The following is a 10,445-nucleotide window of genomic DNA, read 5'->3' as shown; positions in this document are numbered from 1 at the left end:
TTGTTTATTTACTTCATTAGACTTTGGGTGACTCTAGGTTACTTCCACAAAGTATACAGATTTGCTATCATAAGAATATTCAATAACATTACCTTTGAAATAAGAATATGTTCCCCAAAGGACTTCTTTGAAAGAGCACCATTACTGGGACTCCTGCATCCAATTGCCTTTCACAGCCTGTGAGCTTGCTAAACATTAAGGACATTAATTGTTGGTAATGCCTCATTAACCCAACATGTTTCCATCTTTAGTATGAACCCATATTTTACGTATGTCTTCAGACAACATTGGAGAAAGCAATGCCAGGTAGAATTAGCACTTTGGTCTTCTGAATACAAGGGCAGACAGCCTTCAGAGAACAGAAGGATGATAAAAAATATATATATATAAATAGAGTGGTAGTTCTCAAAGTGCAATCTCTGGGCCAGAAGCATCAGCATTACCTGGGTACTTGTTAAAAATACAAATTCTTGGGTTCCACTCCAGACCCACTCAGAAAGAAACTCTGGAGTAGGGCCCAGCATCTGTGTTTTAGTAAGTCCTGTGGGTGATTCTGATGCATGCTAATGTTTGAAAACTATGGGCATAAGGAAATGCTGTAGCAGGAAAAGTGAGGTCTTCAGAGTTAGCCTCAAACTTTGCTTTACCAATTCCTAGCTGGGTAATCTCTGGCAAGTCCCTTGATTTTGTTACTATTCAGTGTTTTCAACAATAAAATGGGGAGAATAATTGCTACAATTAATCAAGTACAAAATGGAGGTTTTTGATACATAGTACTATTGATACTATTCCTGTCAACAGTGCTAGTGCTAATACTACTGTTATTATTATTATAATTATTGTATAAATAAAATGAGTCTTGGAAATCTAGTTTTCACAGGAATAGTAAGAGGTAAAGAATTGTCCTTGGTCCATGTGATATCACAAAACAGTATCATAATTTTATTTGTTCGTTGGTGAAGCATATTAAAAAGTAAACTTGGCATTTTCAATTCATAGAAGGCTTTCTTTGTTGTTGAGGTCGTTGCCAGGAGGCAGCTTATCCTGAATAAGACTCTGTTCAGTGTGAGACAAGTAGGTCATCCTGGGACTTTGAGGATGACACTGCCACATTAAAAGCAAATGCAATTTGAAGAAAATTGCTGAGTACGCATCAAAAACATTTTTTTACACCTACATTTGTGCTTTCTTCCGAGTTTTAGTAGATATAAAGCCCAAAGAGTTGCCAGATCTCTCTACTGCTCAATTCTAAGCCATTCTTTCGGGTAAATGGCTCTGCACTTGTGAGATAGGAAGTTGGCAGGACTTGTTTCTCAAGACACAAGTCCCAAAGACACTGCTGATAAAACAGAATGTAGTAAAGAAGCCAGCTGAAACCAGCCAGAATTAAGATGGCGATGAAAGTGACCTCTGCTTGCCCTCACTGCTCATTATACACTAATTATAATGCATTAACATGCTAAAAGGAACTTTCTCACCAGTGCCATGACAGTTTATAAATGCCATGGCAGTGTCCAGAAGTTACCTTATATAGTCTAACAGGGGGAGAAACCCTCAGTTCTGGCAACTCTCTACCCCTTTTCTGGAAAATTCATGAATAATCTACTCCATATTTAGCATGTAATAAAGAAATAAACATAAATACTGATAGCCAATGGCCTATACACTGCTACTCTCTATACACTGCCACTTCAATAAACCTGCTTTCTTCCACTCCTGGCTCACTCTTCAATTCTTTCCTGAGCAAAGCCAAGGACCCTCCCAGGGTGAGCCCCAATTTCAGAGCTCTCCTATCCTGTGTCACTTGGAGAGCCCCCTCCCTGGGAAAAAAAGGAGCAGAGGAAATGACCTGGCTCTTCCTCGCTTCCTTTTTACACCCTGGAGCAAGTGTATCTGGCTCCAGTTTCTTCACCACACTGTAGAACATACAGTAGCAAATACAGTAGAGAGAAGACATTTTCTAGTTCATTTTTCTACCTCCCATTGTCTCTGCTTTAGTAGTAATGGTGTAGGAAGGAAAGTATAAACTAGTCAGGTACACATGTGACTCAACTTGAAAATTAAGTGAAGATGCCATGAAATGTTGACCAGATGTTTTAAAATTTATGTTCTTCTCTGTCTTGCACAGGCTCTGGGCCTGAAAACTGTCCTTTAGCCTAGTAGACATGGCACTGATGGACAATGACTCTTCCTTTGTTTTTAGATCCCTGTTACTTTTTCTTTCTTCTCTTCCCCCTGCCTCCCCAACAGCCTCTCTTATTCCAATAGAAATGAGAGAAAAAATTAGCCCCCTGTAGCTTCTGCTTTAAAAGATAAAGACAGCTTAATTTCCTTGAGATTCTTACTCCAAGATCAAGTGTATAAAATCTCATGCACTCAATGCGTTTTATTTAATGCATTTAATTCATCAAATTGCTATGTTTACATACAAGTTAATTCATGATACTGTGCAAATTAAAGAGCTTGTCAAAAAAAAATGAAGGCTTTCAAATTAGTCTGAGAGGTACCTATTACTCATTGAATCAAGGAGCCAATCATTGCATACTTCAGTAATGTCTTTTATATATTCAACATTGTCAGAGGTTTTTACAAACCCCACGTTACATGTCACTCTCAACACATGGGTACCTTACTACTCACACATGGAAACCTGCTCATTTTCAGATAAATGTGATTTTTATGTTACTAGAATTTCACTTTCAAAGCATACTGCCATATTGGTTGGCTTTGAATGATATTAAATATTTCCCAAACTTAGAAATGGCACAAGTGGTCCATATCATGGATGTGCATCTGCAAACAGACACAAAGTTAGATGTGTGTTGTGACACCATGCTCATGCACATTGATATGTATGTACATTTTTGCACAGGTGGTATGTGGGCTGAAGGTGGCTACAGGAGACAGAGCTTCTGAGCATTCATCTAAGAAGATTGGGGTTCTGAGAAGAGCAGGACAGGCAGGCAGGATGACATAGTGTGAAAGCATTCAGCTTTTTCAGAGTTGGATTCATTGTGCGGCTTTTTCATTGTACTTACAGATGAGGGATTTCCTCTATATTTGTATGAAGGATACAGGAGTAGAAGGCTACCCATATGCTAGCACACAGATCCACACACTAGTCATAGTGATTCACACGGCATATGGAAGATGATACTACCCCTCCAGGGGACACTGAGAACCATAGGGGGCCATTTCCAGTTGTTGCATTTACTGAAGGATGGAAGGTGCTCCAGCGTTTAGTGCCAGCATCTGGAGATGTTAAAATTCAACAATGTCCTAAACAGTTCTGAAAAACAAGAAGTGTCATACCAAAAACATAAGTTGCACTTTCTTTGAGAAACAGCAATTTTTTTGTTCATATCCATTGATTGCTCCCACCTTGGGATCTTGGGATCTCAAATAGTTGTTATGAGTTGTAGGAATCTGTAACCTACAGTTGTTATTTCAATTTCAAGCTTGTCCAGGCTTCTTTACTGACTTCCAGAATCATTATCAAACTGCTTATTCTAATCTCTACCTGGATGTCCCTGAGGACATAATTCAGCATATCCCAAATCAAACTCATTCTCTTCTCCCTCGTACCTTCTCTTTATCAACTATCCTCTATGGTGGTAAATTTCACTGCCATGGCAGTCAAGTGAAAAACCTGGGGATCATCCTAGGTATCTTCCTCTCCTCACCCTCAGATGTAATCAGTCACTGAATCTTAGTTTTCTGCCCCCTTAGTTTCTTTCATTTTTGTCACTCTTTTCTTCAATCCTGCTGCTACTGCCTTAGTTTGGCCTCTTCTTATCTCTCATCTGAACTGTTTTGTTAGAACTGGTCTCCCTTCTTCACTGCATTAGTTAGGAAACTTTGGGTTGCAAGTGACAGAAAACTCAACTAAATAAGCTTATACAATTGAGAAATCTGAAGGCCCAGGGACAGCTCAGTCCAGATCATAGAAATATATAATGAGAGCTCTGTCTCACTCCATCCTTACACCCTAGGACTTTCCGCTGTGCGACTCCATCTAGGCAGGCTCTCCCAATGTGCATCATGGTGGCAGCTCAGTTCCAGGCTTACAGCCTGTTCTTGCCATCTCAGCTGAAAGAGACAGCCTCCTCTTTAACTGCTTCAGCAAAGTCCCAGGATGGGCTCTCCTTTGCTCTTACCCAAATGAGCCAGAAAAAGAGTTAAGAGTTAAGTTATCCTACACAACCCCCATCAATTGTGCATGGGGAGCAGTTAGTTTCTCAAGAAAAATACAGGTTTTGTTAATAGAAGAGAAAATGTGTACTTGGGCGTATATATTTATTAAACCTCTCTCTAATCCAGCCTCTATCCATGGACCACCCCCAGAGTGATCTTTTCAAGCATACGGAGTCATGTCTTTGTCTTGATAAAATCTTTCCATAACTTCCCATTGCCTACATGATAAAGTCTAGACAAGCATGAGCAGCACTCCAAAGATCTGACCTCTGCATACTTCTTATGCCCTTCTCTCATCTGCTCTCTACTATGTCTTAGCTCCAAACATTGAGATTCATCAAACACCTCACACTGTGCTGTGCCTTGAATTTGCTCAGAAGGCTACACCCTGTTTTTCCACTAAGAAAAATAACTAAATATCTATTCATTACCTCCTCTCTCCTATTCCTTTTCCCATACTCTCTCATCTTTGCATCTCTACTAAACCTGAGACTCATACCGGAGCGCCTGTGACCCAGTCCTATCCTGACTGGTCTGTCTTTCCTTTCCAGACTGTCACTCCTTAAGGCCAGGGATAGACATCTGTCTTTGCATCCCAAATACCTAGCAAGGTGCATGGTCCATATTTGACACCAATAACTGTCTAGTGAAAGACCAAATCAGTAAAATATAATAAAAACATGTTCATCATTGATAAAGCCAAAAATGATAGGAATACAATTTTTGACACTCAACAAATTAAGACACATGGGGAAAATAAATCAAAAGAGGTTCTTAGTGCTGGAGAGGAAGTGACTATTTTGTGTGGAACCTCCAATTACGGTATTATGTAGTGGACCACTTTGTTAATTCATTAAATGATCATTAGTTCGAGGGGAATATTTGGTAACGTAATTTGGTGATAACTGTACTTGAGATTTATGTTTATATAATCATGATGGCTTGAGAAAGTTTCCTAAAATTACTTGCATTTACTTCGTTAGTATTCCCAGCAACTTTAGGCAGAGAGCAGATTGCAGTGTATGTAAGGGCAGTGAAGCTATGAGCATTGATTGCTTTGTCTTCTAAATCTAAAATCTTCCCAGAGTGTGCTGTTTAGATGGAAACAACTACCAAGCACTCAGGCTAATGGCCAAGGTCATATTTTCAGGGAGGCAGTAGTACAGCTGTGTCCAGTGCCCTAGGCGGGACTTGAAAGAGCCCTGGTGTGCCTCCCCATCACCAGGGTTGGGGGAGCCCCTCCTCCACACCACAGGTCTGCTTTGAACAATGTTCCAAAGAAAGCTCCCCCTTGAAGAGTGAATGCTAAATAATACCTTCTTTTCCCCTCTAGAGGCTCAACTCAAATACCATTTTTATTAGGACTTTGCTAAGCATTTAGGGAGAGCTAAATTTGGTTTTTATCGGAACAATGAAAGCTCTAGATAATGGGGATCATGGCTGTATTTCTGAATAATTGTGTCCTGAATTGACTGTCTCTAGAGTTCAAATTCTTCTGGAAAGTGCCAGCCCTTGATTTCCCTGCACTGAGCCATCATCTGTGCTAAGAATGGAACTCAGGTTTCTTAATTCCTCAGCCAGAACTACATCTATTAGAACACTGTGCCTCTCAATTATGTCTTAAATTAGGCATATAAATGAATTCACTCACACTCTTTCTGCCTACCAAGTTTCTGCAAAGGAACTTATCAGTGCTTCATAATATACAGTTGGGAGAATTTCCTCAGCTCTCCAGTTAAACTCCTACAGACTCCAGGAGTGGGAGAAACTGAGATTGAAAAGCTCAAGTCTCCTTGAATCTTCTAAGAGCTGCACAGTCACTGCCCCGCCCTCACCCCCATCATCAGTCAGACATGAAACAAAGGAAATCCTCCCAGTCCTAGGCTAAACCCCATCAGAGAAGTTAAATGCTTAATCTGTTAGCCCAGCAAGTTATAAAGATATTTTACAAGTGTGGAAAGGAATATGCCTGCATGCAACTGCACGTTTTTCTTTGCCATGGGTGGAAATCTAAATGGGGGCTCTGCCTTATCCCCAGGCCTGTCTCTCAATTGCACCTGTCCAGTGGAAGAGTGAAGAAAGGGCTTTAATGAATTAGAGCAAATTGCTTGGCACTGCTCTGACCTGAGAGCTGAAGGGAGTTCGGTGGCAGAGTGCCTTTTATTTTTGATGAGCTCTTGCCTGTCTTTTAAATGTTCTTTTTCTTTTTGGTCACTTGAAGCTCTAGTGCCTGTAGGGGGGAGGGGGAGCCACAAAACAAACTCAAAGGAGAATATAAATAAATATCATTTGGAATCTTGCATAATATCAGCCAATGGCAACAGCAGGTTTTTGACAGGCCTGTGAACTTCCCCAAAACAACATCCTGCCAGCCTGGCTGTGATTCAAGCATGAGTCAATGCTGGGAGATGGGCTGCTGCCAGCCCGCTTCCCCAGCTGAAAACTCTCCCCCAGGCCCGTCAGTCTATTAACATTTAGAATCTGGGCTGGACTGACTTGTTATTAACAGTACTGGTACCCCTCAAGGTAATCACACAGGGAAATCTTTTCTTCCAGCATTGGGAATGTAACTACAAGGAAGAAAGAAAGAAAGATGCCTCTTCATCACAATATGATCTTTGATACAAAGGGGGTCAGTACACAGTTTTTACAGCTGACACAATTATTCTAGACTGGAGAAAAGCTCTTTCCACACCCCCTGGAGTCTTGTTATAATGAGGCCCAGGCGTGCTATCACCTTTTTGTAATCCCAACGAGGAATGGTGCCTGCTGAACTGGGAGGAGATGTCACCAGGGTCGTTAGAGTCCCAAATGCTGTGGAAATAATTTTCTACTGTTATTAGGAGACTACCTATCACAGGCACTTTTCTCAAAGACTGCTTTTCACTTTGAAATTATGGATGTGCTTCAAAGAGCAATTCTCACTCTGTGCACACGAAGCAGCAATCACAAACTCCCCAGAACCCCCGCAAAACCTGCCACCTTGCTGAATGAGAGATGCGGCCTTCCTGCTAAATGCCCATGGAGTCTTCGGAGCTAAGAAACCACAACACAGTCGTAATTTTGCAGACATGGACTGAGAGTGGGGCTATCAGACGTGAAACTTTCTCCAACTAATTATGCAGGCTGGAGTGAGACATAATGGGGAGAAAACAATATTTGTGGTCAGTTTTTTCCCCCATCATTTCTTTGTGCTTGAACTAGGGATCAATTTCTAAAACCAGGATCAGGGAGTCTTCTCCCTTCTTAAGGATGAGTTATTTACTCTCCTTTCCTTTAACCTTTTAACCAGCTACTAAAGAGTTTATGTACCACTCACAGTGCTTTTGTTAAATTATATTTCTCCACTGTGGAAAATGCAAAGTAACTTTTGATATTCTTACATCCACCAAGAATCCAGAGCAGGGAGTTTAGGATGTACGAATCCTGTCTTTGCCTTTGGTTCTTTAGCGATGGTTTTATAACTGCTTTTTCATCCATCCACAGTAGAAGGAACAAAACAAAATGGACTAGCTGGCAAAATTCCTTAAATGGATCATTTAAGCACATCTTAGAAAACTGCAGGTGTGGAAATGGAAAGTTCAGCCCAGGAGGATATTTTGGAGTTATGGTTCTTGCCCATTCCTTTTTTTTTTTTTTAAACAAAACAAAACAAAACAAAACAAAACACACACAAAAACAGCTTCTCTTGGCACCTTGAACGTCACTTGTCTTGTGGGAACACTTGTCCCTTGTAAAGAAATGACTCAGGTGTTAAAAAAAGTTCTTAAAAAAGTGGCAATCTTGCACACACAGAAGATGGGGCTGTAACTACAAGATTATGCTGGGAGAGATATGACGGCTGTCAGTGGGCTCTCACTTCCGAAGCAACTTCCCTGCAAGTTATGCCCACATCTCCTGCGCCAGCCAGCGTGTGGGTGTGAATGGGCTTTCTCACAAATGCTGGCCCTAGTTTTTTGTTTTTGAAAATTTAGCCTTTGCTGTTTACTCTAGTTTCAGACATGATATTTTTCAAAACCAAACTTGGGATCTACAAGATCTTTTCTCTCCCTTTCAAAACCCTAACATAACTTTGGCCATGGAAATCAACCTTGTTCATCAGTAGTTCACAAGCCGTCAGATGACCAAGAGCACACTGACAATAGTGACACCCAGCCAGTGAATTCCAGCCCAGATAAATGCAGCATCATTACTATCGCTGCATTTATCTACTACCTGACTCTCCATCGGTTTTCTGGCCTCAGTCTTTGCAGCTGCCTCCTCTTCTCTCCCTCTTGATGGCCGCAGATCTCTGCTTATCACCCGTTTCCATGCTGGCTTTGTCTGCTTCTTTGTAAGCTCTTCTCTGAGCAGTTTCCGCAGCATGCGTGGCATTGTCAGGGTCTACTGTATAAGCGGCCTTGCCTGCTTCAGTCATTCTGGGCCTTCTTTGTCTTGTTTCCTTTTTGATGGCCTAATTTCAGACACATTCTGACAAAGGACTGTTTCAAAATAAACAGGCAATATGGGTGTGCTATTGTTCCATGCACTGCCAGATTATTATTTTTTAAATGTATTCAGTGCATGGATTTATCATGTAAACTCCTATTGAAAACCATTGCCCCCAGCAAGGATTTGAGCATTTGGGTAATTTCCTGAAATTCTCAAGTGTGTGTATTTGTAGTGTCTTTCTTCCCCCACTTTAAATGGATGCAGCCATGTTGGAGCAATTCATAAACAATATTGATTGCATGAAAGCACAAAACTGCCAATTTTGATGCTTGCTCCTCATCTCCTGCAGCAGACCCTAATCTCTAAGAAGCACTCCCTTTTGCTAAGGGTTCAAAAGGAGCACAGCATTTGTATTCACATATAACAGGATCTAAGCTTCAATAATATTCTGTCAATTTTCTTGGTGTCAGTGTGGTGTCCATTTGGGACTAAAAGCTGGAAAATTATTCTACCTGTGAAAACACGTGCATTTCTTCCTAACTCAGCAGAGTCAGGCATGAATGCAATAATGCATATATATTCAAACCTGGACTGTGCTGCCTCCTTCTATATCACTTGATTTGGTAATCTAATACACTTCAGGACTTTAGTAACTGAAATTGTTTGGGAACTTGATTTATTGCCTAAAATCTGTGCAAGGCAGTGCCATTTAAAGATCTTCTTCCTTTCCTTTAGGTTTTTATCCTTTGAATAGATAATTCAGCTTAATAACTTCTATGATCTGTGAGGTTAATTGACATGAAAAGAAACTTTCTACTGGTTTAATGGAACCCATCTTTGTATGCTTTTCACTGAGTTACCCAGTTTTTTCTCTTATTTTTTCCTCTTGAGCCTTGTATTTCCCAAAAGATTAATTTTGTTTCAAAAGCCACAACCACATAACAGTGTGGTTCACATCTTGTAATGTCTTTGGAATGCAGGGGTCATGGTTATTATCCAAAAAGTTCATTTTTGAAAACTACACTTGCTGTGGTTTTTGGGAAGCTCTGCCTTATAATCCAAGCATGCATTAACATATAAATATACAGTCTCAAATCATCACTGACCTCTAACAAGAGTCTAGTATTTTTGGTAATTGTGTATTAATGTGGACAGCAATAAAAATTCTATAGTTTAAAACCAAGACTGGTTGATTCCAGGAATGATATTTTAATAAAGGGCCCACTGAATGTAGGACAGATGCTGGGTGTTATGCTAGGCTGGTAGCTGAATCTTGGATCAAACACAACTTTGGGATGACTCATACATTTTACTAATTTATAAGTGTAGCCTTCCTTGAAATCCCAATGTAAAGACCAGCGTCCTGATCTATGAAAGTGAATATAACCTTGAATTCAGAGAAAATAATTCTCTATTCACTGAATAAAGAATCCCTAAGCTTATCACTTCTTCCTCCCACATCTTCCAGCTTTTTATTTTCTTTGAGTTTCACATGGGGGACTATGTGAAGCTGAAAGAATAAATCTGACTCCTGGAGATTTGTATAGCAATAAACAATAAAACCTTATCTGGACAGCCAACAGAAAATGGTTGGACAGCAAATTTATTTAGAAACAGCATCAGACTACCCAAGTGGGCATGTGGGATTTTGCTCTGAGGCTGCCTAGGATACAACAGTGTGTGATGGACAACTGGGGGAAGTATTCTCGTCCCTCTGCTCACATCAGAAGCTTCTAGTCCTTAGTTATTCACTGTGGCCTGTCTTTATTCACCTGCCCAGAGCTCTCCTCTCCACCTTATTCCGTGGCCATGCCTGAGAG

The 10,445-nt window shown here is 40.5% G+C and overlaps 1 long non-coding RNA gene across 1 annotated transcript; it reads right to left on the bottom strand.

The window, feature by feature from the left end:
* Positions 1 to 2,386: 2,386 nt before the first annotated feature.
* Positions 2,387 to 8,609, bottom strand: LOC117980821 (uncharacterized). The gene is made up of 3 exons (XR_004672311.2): positions 8,410 to 8,609; positions 6,932 to 7,008; positions 2,387 to 3,289 (listed from the first exon to the last, which is right to left on the bottom strand). It is a non-coding gene; the product is annotated as an uncharacterized LOC117980821 (long non-coding RNA).
* Between the last annotated feature and the right edge of the window lie 1,836 nt (positions 8,610 to 10,445).

Source organism: Pan paniscus, chromosome 5 (genome assembly GCF_029289425.2).
Source record: "Pan paniscus chromosome 5, NHGRI_mPanPan1-v2.0_pri, whole genome shotgun sequence".
Classification (NCBI taxonomy): Eukaryota; Metazoa; Chordata; class Mammalia; order Primates; family Hominidae; genus Pan; species Pan paniscus.
Note: the sequence above shows the minus strand (reverse complement) of the source record. Positions and strands in the feature narration are given on the sequence as shown.